Source organism: Melospiza georgiana, chromosome 10 (genome assembly GCF_028018845.1).
Source record: "Melospiza georgiana isolate bMelGeo1 chromosome 10, bMelGeo1.pri, whole genome shotgun sequence".
Classification (NCBI taxonomy): Eukaryota; Metazoa; Chordata; class Aves; order Passeriformes; family Passerellidae; genus Melospiza; species Melospiza georgiana.
In genome coordinates this window covers 4,408,142-4,423,341 of record NC_080439.1, presented here as the reverse complement: position 1 = coordinate 4,423,341, position 15,200 = coordinate 4,408,142, and the positions used below count along the sequence as shown (strand labels likewise).

General features: G+C 47.6%; 1 protein-coding gene across 4 annotated transcripts in view; it reads left to right on the top strand.

The window, feature by feature from the left end:
• TNIK (TRAF2 and NCK interacting kinase) overlaps positions 1-15,200 on the top strand; it is a 145,420-nt gene that overhangs the window by 27,043 nt on the left and 103,177 nt on the right. The gene's annotated exons all lie outside the window — the stretch shown is intronic.

The window sequence follows — 15,200 nt, the reverse complement described above, 5'->3', positions numbered from 1 at the left end:
CACACAGGCTGGTTGCCGTCCTTTCCACTGGCAGCAACCTGCTACAGGATTAAAAACACTATTAAAATGTTTTTATTAAGGTGCCTGTTACAGTCAGTAGCATTGCTTTAAGTTTTTCTAAACATCTAGAAGCAGCAATCCACATGAGAATAGTGAAGGGACTGTGGAGAGCAGGATTTTTAAAACATGAACTTCTTTACAAGAATATTTAAAATGCCCTTCTCCTGTATTGTATCACCTGGCCCAAACACTTCTTAGCTTGGGGGATTTCCAGATGTTGTTATCTTGGTGGGGTCTTTTTATGGACTGTTCTTGTGCATTTGGGGTGGGATTGAATTATTTCAAAGTCTGGGGTTATCTGTGTTTATATGTGGTGAGGAGTTGTTTCTTGTCATGGTTGCTTGAGGAATTTGCCAACTTTTATGGTTCTGCTGGGAGTCAGTACCTCCCCTGGGCCTCATTCTCCAAGGAACTCCCGTGTGTGTGTGTGTGTGTGTGTGGGCACAAGTGCTGTGTACACGTGTACTCATGCGTGTGTGGGCACACAGGGAGCCTGTTTACCCGTCATGCCCGTGTTTCACTTTGACTACAGAAAAGAATATACTCATGTGCTCCTACTCTGTGGTTTTGGAGACACAGCTCTTGCTTGTCATGCTCTAAAAGCCAGCGGGCTGCCCCTGCTGCAGAGAATGGTGTTCAAAGAGCCAAAATTCCCCCATCCTCCTGCTGCTGTAGACTAATCCTGTCAGTAGAAGGATCGAGGGATTGAAGCGAACCGAAGATGAACTGGAACTTCTGGAGTTTTAAATGTGTGAATGTTTGAACTGAAACAGATTTTTTTTTAAAAAATAACAAAAACAAAGGAAAAACCGCCCCACCCCAAAGCTGTTCTTATCAAGGTTATATTCCAGGGAGCCTTCCCCTCTGGTATTCATTGTTTTCCCACCATGTGCTCCCTGCCACGGGAGCTCCCTTCTGAACTGTTTTTATTCTCAGCTGCTAAAATAACGGTGGAAGGTGACCTAATTTTAACTGGTTCATATTTCTAACAATCCGTGGAAACTATGTGCCTGTAACAGCCTTTTCAAAGCGTCGTGTGTTTTTGTGGAGAGCAGAAAAAGGAAATAAGCTGGTGCTGCTGGTTGTGCGGCTCAGCTGATCGGGTTTCCTCTTGCTGGGTTCAGTTCTTTCTGTGTGTTACCTCAAAGGGGAAAAAAACCGGCCAGAAACGTCCCAAGTGTAGGCCGAACGTTTCTGTGTTCCTTTCCCCCGTGCTGTACAAGGGGAAAATCCTCCTGCTAGCTGTTTTTAACGTGCTAGAGTGGCTGGATTGTCCTCGGTGTGATTCACGTGGTGCCGGTGCCAGACGGGATGGTGACGGGGGTGGAGGGGAAAACGCTGCTGTCCAAACCAAATTAGTAACTATTGAGGTATGAGCTCAGGCTAAGCCTGACTCCGCAGCTCCCTTAGACTGGAGTCCTGGAGTAGCACACGGCTCTATAAACAAAAGGAGACTTTGATATAAAACATACATAACTGTTTATGGTGTCCCACCCTAAAACCCAGCGTGGAAATAAGATCTCTGCCATTCTTTTTCTCCAGATACCACCGCTGTATTTATCTCTTGCAGCAAAACAAATGGATCAACTTTCAAGACGCACAGACCTTCTGGCTCCATTCTAAATCAGCCCTTAGAAGTGATCCATACCTAGGAGCAGTGTCCTCTGTAATTAGATGGTTGTTCCATTGCCATTTCCAAGCCCTTCTCAGGCAGGGCTGGACTGTTCACAGAATCATTTAGTTTGGAAAAGGTCTTTACGCTTGAGTCCAGACAATAACCCAGCACTGCCAAGCCCACCATGTCCCTAAGTGCCCCAGCTACCCATTTGTTGAGTCCCTGCAGGGATGGTGACCTACCCCTGTGTGCTGTGTTACCTGAGGTGCACCTTTGCTCCCCTCCTAGAGGCTGCTGCACCTCTGGTTGTGTTTTTGGGTTCTGGTGCTGGCTGCCAGCCCGAGCTCTGCAGGTCCAACCCCTGTGCTCTCAGCCAGGAGCAGTCACCTGCTGAGCATCACCCCCCTTCTCATGGCTGGTCCCTCTCTGGAGCAAGAAAAGCAACTTTGCTGTTGGAAAGAGGCAGAAGTGAGATGTTTATTCCAGGCAGGGCATGATGTGCTGCAGCCTTGATGTTTCCCCTAGAAAATCTGATACAGCAGCAATGTCTGACCCTGCTTCATGGCCACGTTTGTGCTGGAGACTGCAGGTGTCCTGGTGAGAACCAGCTGGCCTGCCCAGGACCTGGGGGGAAAACGTGCAAGGTGCAAAATTCCCATTGATCCCATGGGATAAAGGGCATGGTTATGTCCTTACAGCTGAACGATCTCACAGGTTGAGGAGCCTGAGAAGTGTCTGGGGGTGCCACAGCAACAGGAGCCCTCAGGGAGCAGGGATTCATGGAGCCTCAGCATCTGCTGTGTTGGAGAGGCGGGGAGCCCCTGGCACAGCACAGCACATGCCTTCTCCTTGCTGGTGGGAGGAGAGCTGTGTTGGCCAAGCCTGGAGCACCCTGAGAGCTCCCACAAGGAGGGCACCACTGCCAGAGCCTGAGCACTGGGGTGCAGCTGCTGCTGCTGCTGCTTTGATCCTGCTTTCTGGGTCATGGTCTGAAGATCCCTTTCAGGTGGTCCACTGTGCTCCTGTGAATCAAAGTCTTGTTTTCTGAGCCTTGTGCTCGAGGCAAAGGCCATGGGTTCTGTTTGACCTCTGTATTTTCAAGTAAAGGTCTTCCTTTGCTCAGAGCAGCAGGTTAAAATATCCCTTTGGTTCTTCCCAGTGACACCTGGGCACTGCAGGAGCCCTCAGCACAGACCTGCTCTGCTCTCACTTCTCTAACCCCAACCACAAGCTCCTCACTCTGGAAAAATGCAGAGAGAAATACATTCCTTGTTCGCTGCTTAACAATCTCCTGTGAATAGCTCAATTTTTATTTTAATGAGGGACTGCACTGGTGATGATTTATCTCTCTAATTGAATCGGAAGCTTTTCTTTATTTTCTAATAATCCTGCATCTAATGTTACAGATTGTAAACTGGTTTTGATGAAAGACTGAGAACTTGCTAGCTGCTGTGCCAGACATTGTTGCAGTAGTGAATTTTTGTGTCCTTGGATTTTATTTTTTTATAGGTATTTAAGGAAATGACTATCAGGAATACAATGAGTTGGACTTGGGGAATTAAGCCTTTGCCTCACTGGTTTTTAGCTGATGGCTGAAAGCAACTCTAAACACAAAACTCACTAGGACTCTTCAGAGCATTATCTAAACTGTGAGGAAATGCTGCTTTTATGTCCCAGAACATTATTATTGCTGTTTATTTCTACTCTGCATGGGAGCAAACAAATACTCCTTAGAATACAGTGTGTGCTTAGATTGCCTGGGTAGATCAGGGCCATAACCAGTGGGGTGTCCAGCACCAATAAAGAGAGGAGTTCAAAGGAAAAGGACACTGGGCTACTCAGAAATGCCTGCCCAGTAGATGGGTGCAAAGCTTGGGGACACACCCACTGACTGTGCATTGGGTAAGTGGAAAACCAGAGCAATTCCTTCAGTGTTTTTATGGACTTAGCTGTGGCCCATGGATGGTATCAGCCAGGAAGGATTTTGATGCAAACCTTCTCAGTAGTGAGAAAAAGAATCAGGAAATAGATGAGATGTAACCTTTGTACCTCTCATCTTGTGTGTTTTACAACGTGGAAGTAGATGATGTTGAGATTACAAATTCACGTGCTCCTTCCCCACTGTGCCAGGAGGACAGTGGTCATTAGTGCCAAGTGCTGCTTCGCCTGGTTCCCTGGGATGTGGCTCTCCATTTGCAGCTCCAGCAAGGTTTTATTTTACAGGGTACAAGATAGAGTATGTGAGCACCTCTGTAACTGCACAATAACTATTGATTGCTTAATTATCTGGTAAATGCCATATAATCAGCGAGCTATTACCCAGCAATAGTCTGTGCTCTAATTTAGAGCGTGTGGGATCCACGTGCCGCCCGTGTCAGCTGTGCCCATCCGAGGAGCTGCTTTACCATCCCCACCTGATGGGGCATGGCAGGGAATCGCCCAGGGCAGGTGGAGCACCTCTGCAGCCCTCTGCCAGCCCAAGTGAGGCAGATGTTTGAAGGGAAGGTGGGTTTTGCAATTGCTTTTTGTTGTCTCTCTGTCTGGAGTACAATACACATGGGAAAAGATTGAAGAAATGCATCCCAAAGTCTTTAGTCAGGACTTATTTATTGCCCAGCTGGTATTTGCCAGAAGTCAGGGCTAATCCACCGGGAGGCAAATGCCCAGGTTTGACCTGGTAGGTGGAGATGTTGAGGTGTGTGGGTATTAGAAAGTGAGTATGATATTTGAAATCCAAGTCACCTGTTGCTGTAGAGCTGGGACAATTTGGTTGCTGAGACAAACCTGTGGGAATGTCCCAGGCACAAGCCTGTGTTTGACAGTGTTGTCTTGGAGTTTGCAGGTGCCAGAGGAGGGATAATGCATGTTCTGCACTCCTGGGTGCTTTCTGTGCACTCCATGCACAGTGGCATCCTTCCTCCTGGCATCCCCAGGCATTCCACCAGTGCAGGCTGGTGGGGTAGCAGATAAATATCTTAAAGAAAGACTATTAGAAAACTCCTTTTTCCTTTAACTTATTTTTGAGAAAACAGAGCGGAGTCTGTGCCATGTTTAACTTGCCTGACATCTGTCTCAGTCTGGCTGCTGCTGATCAAGTGCTGGGCCTTTGCATGTGCCCTGGTGAGAACAGAAACTCTCCAGGTTCCTGGGTCATTAATAGGAGTTCAGATAATTAGCCTGAGTGAAGAATGACAGTAATTGTTTTTAATCATCAGTTGGTTTATTGTCTCCCTTTCTGAAAGGCTGATGGTCAATAGCTCGATAATTAATCACTGCTGCTTTACCCGTGTGGAAGAAGCCACCATGCTGCACACAATTAATATTTCCTGGGGATTGTTGCTGTAAAGAATTAACTGTAGTTTACATACACAGCTTTTATAGCTGCAGACTGACTGCTGTGCCTTGCTTGAGAGGCCAGGCTGAATGTGTGCACACCAGTGCCTGCAGAGCAGGTTGTGCTGCCACACACCCTTGTCCCAACACCTGGCCTGATGTGCTGGTCCTGAGCACAGCCAGGGCACCTGCTGCCCCCACTCACAGGCTGCTGAAGGAATTCAGAGCCCCATCATCCTGCAGTCTAAACAAGCAGCTCTAAGCCTAGACAGCTGTTGCATTTGAGGGAGCACTGTGAGCATTTCTCTTTTCCCACCTTCGTGTTTATGAAATGAACAGTGATGTTGCAAGGTTGGGTGTGACTTGGGCATTGGTGGTTCTAGTGTTGTATCCTCAGCTTTGGGTCTTTGTTTTTATGTTTTCAAGCTCTTCAGAGGCTGCTTTTGGTGCAGGCTGAGTGTAACCACACGTGTGTGAATGTGTGTAGCCATCCCTCCTCATGCTCTTGTGGTCCCTCTGGTTTGGGAAACTTCTGGCCTTCCCCATGGTTTGGTGCAGCTCTCAGAGCCTGCTCCAGGGGACTGAGGCAGGGAAGCACTTTGTGTCTGCCCACCCTGCCCTGTCCCAGGCTCTTCCTTCATTGGGATGGTTTTGGTGTTGGCTGGAACACTCACACGCACATCCACACACAGACCCTTGTGGGCAGGCCCTGGCTGCTCATCACCTTCAAGGTCAGGGACGGCCTGAGTGTGGAATGGATTTACAAGACTTACAAGCTGCTTTATAATCCTTCTGTATGACAAGCACAGTATTAAATATTAAGCCATTGTTTCTGCTGGGATGGCTCTGTGTGCTGGCAGAGAGGGTGCTGCTGCTGTGTGGGGATGCTCACCAGGGCTGGGGTCTCCATTGCTTCCATTGCTGGGCTTTTACCAGCTCTTTCTGGGTTGCAGGAAGGGGCTGGGCTGGAGTACTGGTGTGTGATAACTCCTGCAGCCTTATCAGAAGGAAAATGGGCAACCTCAATGCATCAGCTTCCCCACGATGTTATAGTAGCTCTGGAGCAGAAGGTCCTTTCCATGCTGACTCAAATGGAGTGTGTTTCTGAAATGCAGATTTGTTTTTGCCATGCAGGCAAGGAGGTCTGGACTGAAAAATGCTTAAAATGATGCTTCATTCTTATTAAAAAAAAAAAAAAAGGCAAAAGCTTTGTTACCAGAGCAACTGGTACATCTTGTGCTGCTTCATTTCTCTGAAACACAGAGCGAGCCCTCAGCCCTCCCTTCCCCCCGACAAGAAACCAGCCCCCACACACCTACACACCAATATGTCACATTAGCTTTGCTGCTTTCTGAATAATGTAAGGGAAAGGTGCTTTTTCAGTCCCGGAGAATGCAGGTTATAAAAGGTGATTAAAAATGTCTGTATTGCTTCCCTTTAAATCTCTGCTCCCTTTCCCTCCCTGCTGAGTTTGTGAAGGGAAAGGGCAGGGTGAAGGTCAGGAGCAGGTTGATGTATCTGTAGAGTGACATTTGTCCACTCTGCCTTGCATTGCTGGGTGCTCTCATTCTATAAATCCTGCACAGCTTTGCAGGACAAAAAAAAATATTTGCAGTGTCTTAGGGTTAGAAAAGCTGCTTTTGAGGATGCCAAGTGAAGTCAGTGGTGCTGCAGAGCGTGGGGAATGTGGTGCTTGGGCCTGCAGTGCCATTTGTGTGGGTGCCAGGCATGGATGGGGACAGAGGGAGAGCCCCCTCCTTGGCTTGTGGCATTGCAAGGTGCTCTGTGCAAGCAGCTGCTGTGCTGATCATGGCAGCAAGCCCCACGTCCATCCAGTGCCACGTTCCCCTGCCCAGAGGAATGCCTGGGCTGGGAACTCAGCCTTGGCTTTTGTCACATCTTCTGTGGGGGCACCGAGAGTGAGAGGTGAGGGTGCAGTGTGTGAGGGAGGTGTTTAGAAAAGAGCCAGCTTTCAGAACTGGGGTTACTGTGTGTGAAAGCACAACTCTCTGCTTTGGAGGGGTGGCTTCTCCTCTGCTGAAGCTCCCACTGCTCTGCTCACTGTAGTATCTTATCAGCAGTGCTCTACAAGGGTGTGGCGGTGGCTGGTGGGTGCTGTAAGGCTTGGGTGGGCTACAAAACACATTTGCTTTTGGGTTATAGCCCTCTCATGGGAACCCTGGGCTGCAGGGCACAGGTGAGGAGCTTCTTGCTCTCAGCAGAAGCTGGTACCTGCTGGTTTTTGCAGTTGTAAGCTTGGATATTGTATTTAGGAGGTAACAGGCTCGTGTAGTGAATTGGAGCCTGTGCAGTGCACAGGGAGCTGGGGACCAGGACCTCACTGCTGTGGATTCTCCAGTGACCTTTGCTAAGTGCCTCCTCTCTTCTCCTTTCCCATCTTCCTTTCCCATCCCTGTCCTTACCCCATTCCCAATATAATCAGAAACAGAGCAGTGCTGGGGAGGTTTGGGGGGCAGAGCTGGGAGCTGCTGGGTGGCACCAGCATTGGAAATCCATCTCTGAGGCCATGGGGAGGCTGAGTGCCTCTGCAGCAACATTTTGGGAACGAAATGCTGAGAGCAAGGCTGATTCCCAGAGGAGCAAGTGGAGCAGCTGCTGCTAGGTCAGCTGAGGAAAACAACCGAGAGAAGCACTGAAAAATAGGTTTTGGAGCTGGGAGGTGTTTTGTTCCTCCCAGCTCTGGAGGTGCCACTCTCAGCTAGGAAGACACTTTTTAGAGAAGGGGATGGGAGGAGCAGCAAGCTGTAAATGCTGGTCCAGGCTGTGGATTTGAAGCTTTTGCAAATGCTGTGGTGTTTGTCTTCAGAGACGTTTCTCGCTTGTCACTTTTTTGTGTCACTCCCAAGTTTTGATGCAGCTTGACTCGTGGCTGACCCTGAGGACTGGGAGGCAAGTGATGCCTACAGGGAGCTGGCTGGAGCTCTGCAGCTCCTCCTGCTTCTGCTTTGAAGGCTCACTGCAGAGAGAATGGTGCCTCTCTTCAAATCTGCTCTTTATTCTTAGGTTTACCTGGGAAGCCCTTTACACTAATTACCTAAAGATGGAAAGTGCCAAGCAAACACAGCCTGCTTCCAAATGTTGTGGGATTTTTTTTTTCCTCTTCTTGCATAAGAATGGCAGATTGGCGTAATTTTTTTTGTTTTGTTTTGTTTAAGTCTTCACATTTTTTGCGTGTCTTTAGGTGTCCTAAATTCTTGTGTTGAAATGTGCACAAGGCAGTGTGTGGCTAGAAGCCCAGCTCCACCCTCCCATGCCCTTGTCTCCAGCCCATCTCAGCCTGTGTGTAGGTGGCTGGGAAGGTCAGTTTGGGCTGGAGAGGGATGTGGGGGAACCTGAGCCTTTGTTAGCACCAGCTGAGGTGATCCAGCCCAGAGAGTCCTGTCAGGTGCCACAGCCTCCTCTCCCTGTGCCCAGGGCTCATCTTTGGGTGTAGAGCATCCACATCCACCTGTCTTGGGCTGGGCTCCACACCTGGGCACTGGTGTGCCACTCATTGCTGGAATTCTCTGACTTCCCTCCCCAAGCTTTTTGTGCTCTCCACTGGAGCAGGGCAGTGCTTTTAAAGTATAGGTAAATGCTCCTTTATCTTTTTTTTTTTTTTTCTGATGATGGTGTAATGACCAGGGCATTGGGCTGGTGGGGCTTTGTGCCGGCATTCAGGTCAGTGTCTTGTGTGGCAGTGTTGATTTGCATTTTAAAAGCCCCAAACTTATGGTGGCTGTTGTTGAGGAAAGGTTGAATGTGTCAGCCTCAACGGCAAAGGAAACAGAGGTAAGCAGATGTGCTGGGAGAAATTAACATCTCTCCTGCTCTGATATCTGGGCCAGCAGAGTGAGATGGGGACAGGGAGCCATTTCATCCTTCCAGCTTAACTCTGTTCTTCTTGCTTTGCATCCCCTTTTGGAAAAGATGGGAGGTTTCCATCATATCTTGCAGTTTATAACTCTTTATGCCAATACTTTCCTTGATGTTGTAATTTCTCCCTGAGCAGAGCCATTATTTGAGGATAAGATGCCTCATTCAGTAACTTGAGCATTCACAAGTCTCCAGCCAACCTCCCCTGTCCCCACCTGGGACATAAAAAGAGTTGGAAGCTCTCACAGACCACACGAAAGGCTAGAAATGCATCTTTGTTTTCCAGAGGTAGAAATTCAATATAAGCAGTCATCAGGGCTAAGGAAAAATTGCAGATTCCACTGGACTTGCCATTAGTCTCTTGTTTTTTTTAGAGCAGTTGTGGCTGTAGTTGAAGTGGGCAGCACCAGTGGAAATGCCTTTGCATTCCTGGACTTCAGAGATTTTCCCTTTCACACTTTTATTCAGCAGGTCCAGGATCAAGGCCAAACCTTTTCTACGTAACTAATAGAAAGACAGCCAGTTCAGCAGAATTTCTGTAAATAGCCTGTTCCAGATGAGTTGTGAATTGTGCATGTGAATGCCAATAAGGCTAACACTGGGGGTAGTTTGCCAAAGAAGATGGAAACCTTGTGTTCGAGAAGCAGGCTTCTGAAACACAATGTCAGATCACATTTTTGGACTCTGCAGACACATTGTTTGCTGTAGTCATGAAACTGCCCAAAATGCAGAAGAGTTTTGATCCATGGCACTGAAGGACAGCATCCAGGGGGTGAGTCCTGGTCACACAGAAAACACTCAGCATCAGCTGAAAATCCTGCAGCAGCCCAGCAGGGGCTGGTCTTTCAAGAGCTGGGCCCTTGAAAGAACTCCTCCAGTATTTTTAATGTTGTTTTTTCTTTAATTGTCCAAAGCCAGCATGTGTTGGGATAGCCTAGCAGGCAGTTTGCCAAAGGGCTCACAGAGAGCACAATTTTGGGCTATGCCATGTGTTGCACACATCTTTTCATTAAAAATCCTTTCCTTAGGATTTTTCCCTTCTGAGAAGCTGAGAGGCCTCAGGAACAAAATGCAAACAATGGTTATCTGCTGCTGTGGAATGCAACAGGTGCATCTGTGATTGATCTCGTGTGGATGTTTGTAATTAATGGCCAATCACGGCAGAGCTGGCTCTCCCTCTGTCCGAGCCACAGACCTTTGTTGATTCTTTTCTATTCTAGCCTTCTGAGATGAAACTTTTCCTTCTATTCTTTAGTATAGTTTTAATCTAATATATTATCATAAAATAATAAATCAAGCCTTCTGAAACATGGAGTCAGATCTACGTCTCTTCCCTCATCCTGAGACTCCTGTGACCACTGTCACAGCCATGTGTCTAAGATCACTCTTCTTCCTCCAAATCTGTCATCTTTCTTCTAGAAAGAGCCCTAAATGTGTGTTACAGTGCCTGGGGTTGTGTTTAGAGGACTCTGCACATTAGCAGGTGGATTTAAACCCAGTGGGGGCAGTGTGTGAGCCCCTGGCAGTGCAATGTGCCTGCCTGTGAGGGTGCAAGAAGCCCCAGCCAGCTGTGAGAGCATCCCTCATCCCTGGGGAGGGGATGCAGCTCCTGGAACAACCACAGCAATGTGTGCCTTTGCCTCTGCTGGTCACTGCCTGCACACTATTCCAGGGCTAGGGAATGTTCCTTGGGCTTGGGGAGCCCACAGCTGAGCTGGCATGGGGAGAAATCCAGTGGCAGGCAACAGCAAACGCTCTTGAAGGCTCCAGCAGATGCTCCCAGTATTGCGTTTTCTTCTTCCCTCACTGGTGACTGTCTACAACCTGTTTGGGAAGGCACTTGAGAAGAAATAAGGTAATTACATAATTGAATAACAGGTGTGAGAGTGGCATTCTGAGCGCAGCAGCAGTGAGGAGGAGCTGGGGCTGTGGGACGTGACTTGTCTTGCATGGCACAGATTAATCACATCAGCTCCTGGGAGACAGGTCTGCCAGAGAGGTGCTTGTGCTGGATGCACTGTTCATACCACTCAAATTAGGCTGTGTACAAGAGCTAGTAAAAACCGGGGGGGGAGAATTCCAGCAGAAGGGATCAATAACTTGAAAGCGTTTTAATTCAGAACTGGAAAAATGAGAGAGGTTATGGGCAAGGAGAGTGTGTTAATAAAGGAAAATGAGTATTTGTTACTGCTGGTGTGAAATGAGATAATTTAAGAGATGTTCTAGGTGCCTTTTGTCACAGTTAATGCCTTTTGTTAGGTTTCCAAGCAAAATGGAGCCTTCGACGTTCAATTTCAGGGTTCTCAGATGATCAAAATACCGTGGGGCAGCTTGATCATCTCATGCTTTACTGGAATGAGGTCATCAATAACTTTTGCCTGGGTGTGATTTACACAGTTGTCAGTGTCTGGATTGCCATAATATGTCTCTGCCCAGGAAAAATGCTGCATTTGTAGGGGGGGGGGGAAACCAACAAAACAGAAGCTCTCTGGGTAGTTGGTTCACTGCTAATAATGGATACAGAAAAGTGATTACTTGTGATCCATTCAAACAAAAAGGCTCAGCCTCTAAAGCTGGAGGCATGGAAGCTGTTACAAGGTCAAGCAGTGTCCTTTAAGGAGAAATAGGTGGCAAATACTGTCAGTGGCAGATAACACATCTGCAGCATCGTGAGAAGTACATCTGAAATTAAGATTAAAGGTGCTTTGCACTCGTATGGAGAGGGGGAAAAGAGAAGATGGAGATGAAATCAGAAAAAAGAGGATTAGCTTTTGGTGGGTGACAGGCAATAGCTCTGGCCAGGGAGAGATTTAAGCAGCAAAGTGCTCAGTAACCCAGGGAATTATCAAAGGTTTCTGCATCTGCTTCCAACTGATGGTCTTCAAGAGCCCCAAATTCTTTGTGTTTGAACCTTTCTCTCACCCCAAGCCTGTGTGTGTGTGTGCACATGCAAAATCTCATCTGCAGCCCCATATGTCAAGCTGGGAATGCAAAGCCCAGAGGCCCTGGTCATCCTCACTTGCAGGAGTCTGCTTTAATTTTAGATGCCTTATTCACACTGAGGAAAAGGGGACCTGACCTGTAGCTATGGTGGCAGACCTCGTTCTTTGATTGACTTACGCTGTGGGTCAGGGCACCAAGAGCTTCTGAAAATGAAGTCATTGTGTCTGGGCAGATGTTTTCAAGTCTCTGCTTTCCTAAATGGGGCTGGGAAGCTTTGCTGAGGGTCCTGCAGGAGAAAGTGGATCTGTTGACTGATGGGTAGGAGGTAAAATTAGCTTATTTGAGGTGTTGAAGAGGGTGGCACTAAGTTTTGTCAGTCATGATGCTGTGAAACCCTAATATTTGAAGATCGGTTTTGGCTGTGACCTCTTTGAGAAGCAGAAATACTTTGACCCTTAATAACTATGGTATGGCAGTGGCTTCACAGGTGGGAAATTTGGATTTGTGTTCCCAAAGGAAAACACGTTCCCTGAAGCAGAAGGAATAAGATCCAAGGCATCAAATGTGCTTCTCCTGCACCTTGGGAAAACACCACAGCCCGCCAAAACCTATGAGGTTTTCATTCACATTGGACTCCTTGGTGCAAATCTTGTTTTTGCAAAAACTTTAAAATGTCTGGGGTTTATTCCATTGTGGGGGGAAAAAAAGAGTGTGTTTGCAGATCTCAGACATTTAGGAGAATGTTGTTGGTTTCCTGGTGGTGGTCAGTGGTGCCCAGGGCTGCTGGTCTGCAGTTCTGCTTGTTTCCTCTGTGGCAAGATGCTCACTGACATCCAGATTATCAGGTCCATAAATACCCAGGCATCTGGGAGCCCTTCCTGGTGTCTGGTCTGTAGCTGACCTTTCATTTTGCTGGCAGAAAACGAAGATTAGCCTTGAGATCAGCAGACTGCAGTGGAGGTTGCACATCCATGCTGTCAGATAGAAATAGAAACAGAAACTGGAAAGGGGAAATATCATATCTGTTAAAGATCATCTGTGTGCTATTAATGTACCAGTGGCCAGGCCTCTCCCTGAGCTTGTGAGAGCTTTGCCTGCTTTAAAAAGTTGTGTCTGAACTACAACAACCTCCCAAGTTTGTGTCCTTCTTGTGGACCTTGCCTCCTCCATTTTCTCATGTGTCTTATCAAAGGAGCATAGTGTTTAATCCAAGGCAAGTCTCAGAAGAATAAACTGCTTTGGTTTTCATAGTCTGGTGCAAAATTCTTTCTGCATTTCTTGGCACTTGGTTATTAATGAGGCATTTGTTCTGTTTGCTTGAAAACCTCCCAGCAGCCAGCACGTGTGTGCTATGCAAATTATTTGTGGTTTGGTTAAATACTGTTTTACTAGAAAGGGGAATAACTGAAATTAGTAGAGGAAAAATAAGTAATATTAACCCTCTGTGGGCTGTTCCCTTGTTAATTGTTTTGGTGATTTGGCTCTTGAACTGAGTGTGCCACTGTTGTAAATGGCAATTTGGGATGTGGGCTTGAATAGTCACATACCCCTGAGTGCTTATTTTGTGTGGCAGCGGTCCAAAAAACTGCCAGCGTCCTAATTAACACACTTTTTCAATGGACAATATTAATATTCATACTATTATAATGTAAAATGAGTAATTTGAATAGACAGAATACCTTGCACTCTCTTGCTCTCTTGTGGATTAACCTACAAAAGGCCACTGGCACTCATCCTTTCAGGCCTTAATGGGTACAAAGGCTTCTAATAAAACTGTTTGGAGCAGAGGTGCCTGGAAATGTGTAGCAGATATAGTGCATGTGGTAGGGATGGTGATAATTTGTTAGAGTGGTGAAGGGAAACGTGAAGGGAAATGGTTTTGTAATAGATGAGCACCTCCAAATGATGGAGGAGAGAGGCAGCTCTCGGGGGTGACTGGCCCCACAACATCCATCTGAATGGTGTCAGCCTGGCAGCAGTGATGCAGGAGTCCCTCAGCTGGGCTGGTGCTCGGAGGAAAACAGCACTGAGGGGGAGGAAGCAGATATATGTCTGACTGGAAAACAAAGGACTCGCAAGGCTGGTTTGTTTTATTGATGCCCACCATTAGAGGCTACCAAAAGATCTACTGCCGAGTGTAGAAAAAGGAATAGAAGTGCAGGGAATGCTGTGAAAGAAAAGGGAAAGCAGGTGCAACTGAAGCAGGAAACATTGGATTTAGCCAAGAGGTTGAGCTGTGAGGGTTGTGGGGTGGGTTTGGGTAAGCCCAAGTCAGTTACTGGAGGATCCAGGTTACTCCATCCTCCTGAGATATGTGCCTTGTATCTGCACAAACCATCCTCTGCCTCTCCCAAGGTCTGACTGACCTTGAGTCCTCAAAGAAGAACTGGCTTTGGGGTCAGTATTGAGGGAAACTGCTGCTGAAAAAGCCAGACAGGTCTGAGCACATCTTCAGCACTCGGTGCAGAGAAGGCTGTCAGCTGGGGGAATCAGCTTTGCAGATGCTCCATCCTCTAAGGAGCACTTGCTGGTGCAGAGGAAGCTTTGGTAGCTGCAGGTTTGGCTGTGGTCCCTGCAGGTCTTGGGATCCTGCAGAGAAGCTGCTCTGTTTTGAGCAGCAGAGGAGAAAACCTGTGTGAGTGCAGAATTGATGACAGCAGATTTGAGTGGCTCAGTGTAGGAACAAGATCACTTTTAGAAGCATCAGGGGAGACTTTGAAGAATGGATGAAAGGGAGCTGGGTGAGCAGGCAGCTGTGGACACAGATTACCTGGACCCAGGGTAGTTTTTGGTGGCGTCACACACAATCTGTGCATTCCCAGGGCCTGGCACTGCTCGTGGTCTCTTATGGAGGATGCAGACACACCTTAGAGCTCAACAAGCCAAAGGCATCTGTGAGGAACAGCATTTTCAGCAGAGGAAGGTGACTCTGTAGTGCCACGGGGTTCACTGTTGAAACTGATTTAGTTCATTTTGTGTATGGGTAGCTTTGGCTTCTGAATGAAAACTTAACCATGGAAACTGTAGCTGCTCAGTCAGAGCTGCAAACCCCTTTCTGCAAAGCCTGGCCTGATGCTGCTCTGGTGCCTGTCTGTGGCCTGTACAAGTTGTTGGAATGGGGCAAACCGCTTTTCCTGAAGGTTACTCATCAGCCACTCTGCCAGCATCCAAGATGGGCAGATCAGGCTGAGTTACCCCGCTGACTTTGGGTGCTGTCTTCTGCCTGGGGGTAGGACCTGAAGCCTTTGTGTGTGCCTGCCCAGGCTGGATCATCCCTTGACTGGTCAAAGATGGGTGGCATCCCCTCTTCTCAAACAGCTTCAAATACCTCTGTCTATGGTGTGTCCAGGATGAGCTCTTACCTTTGGTACCA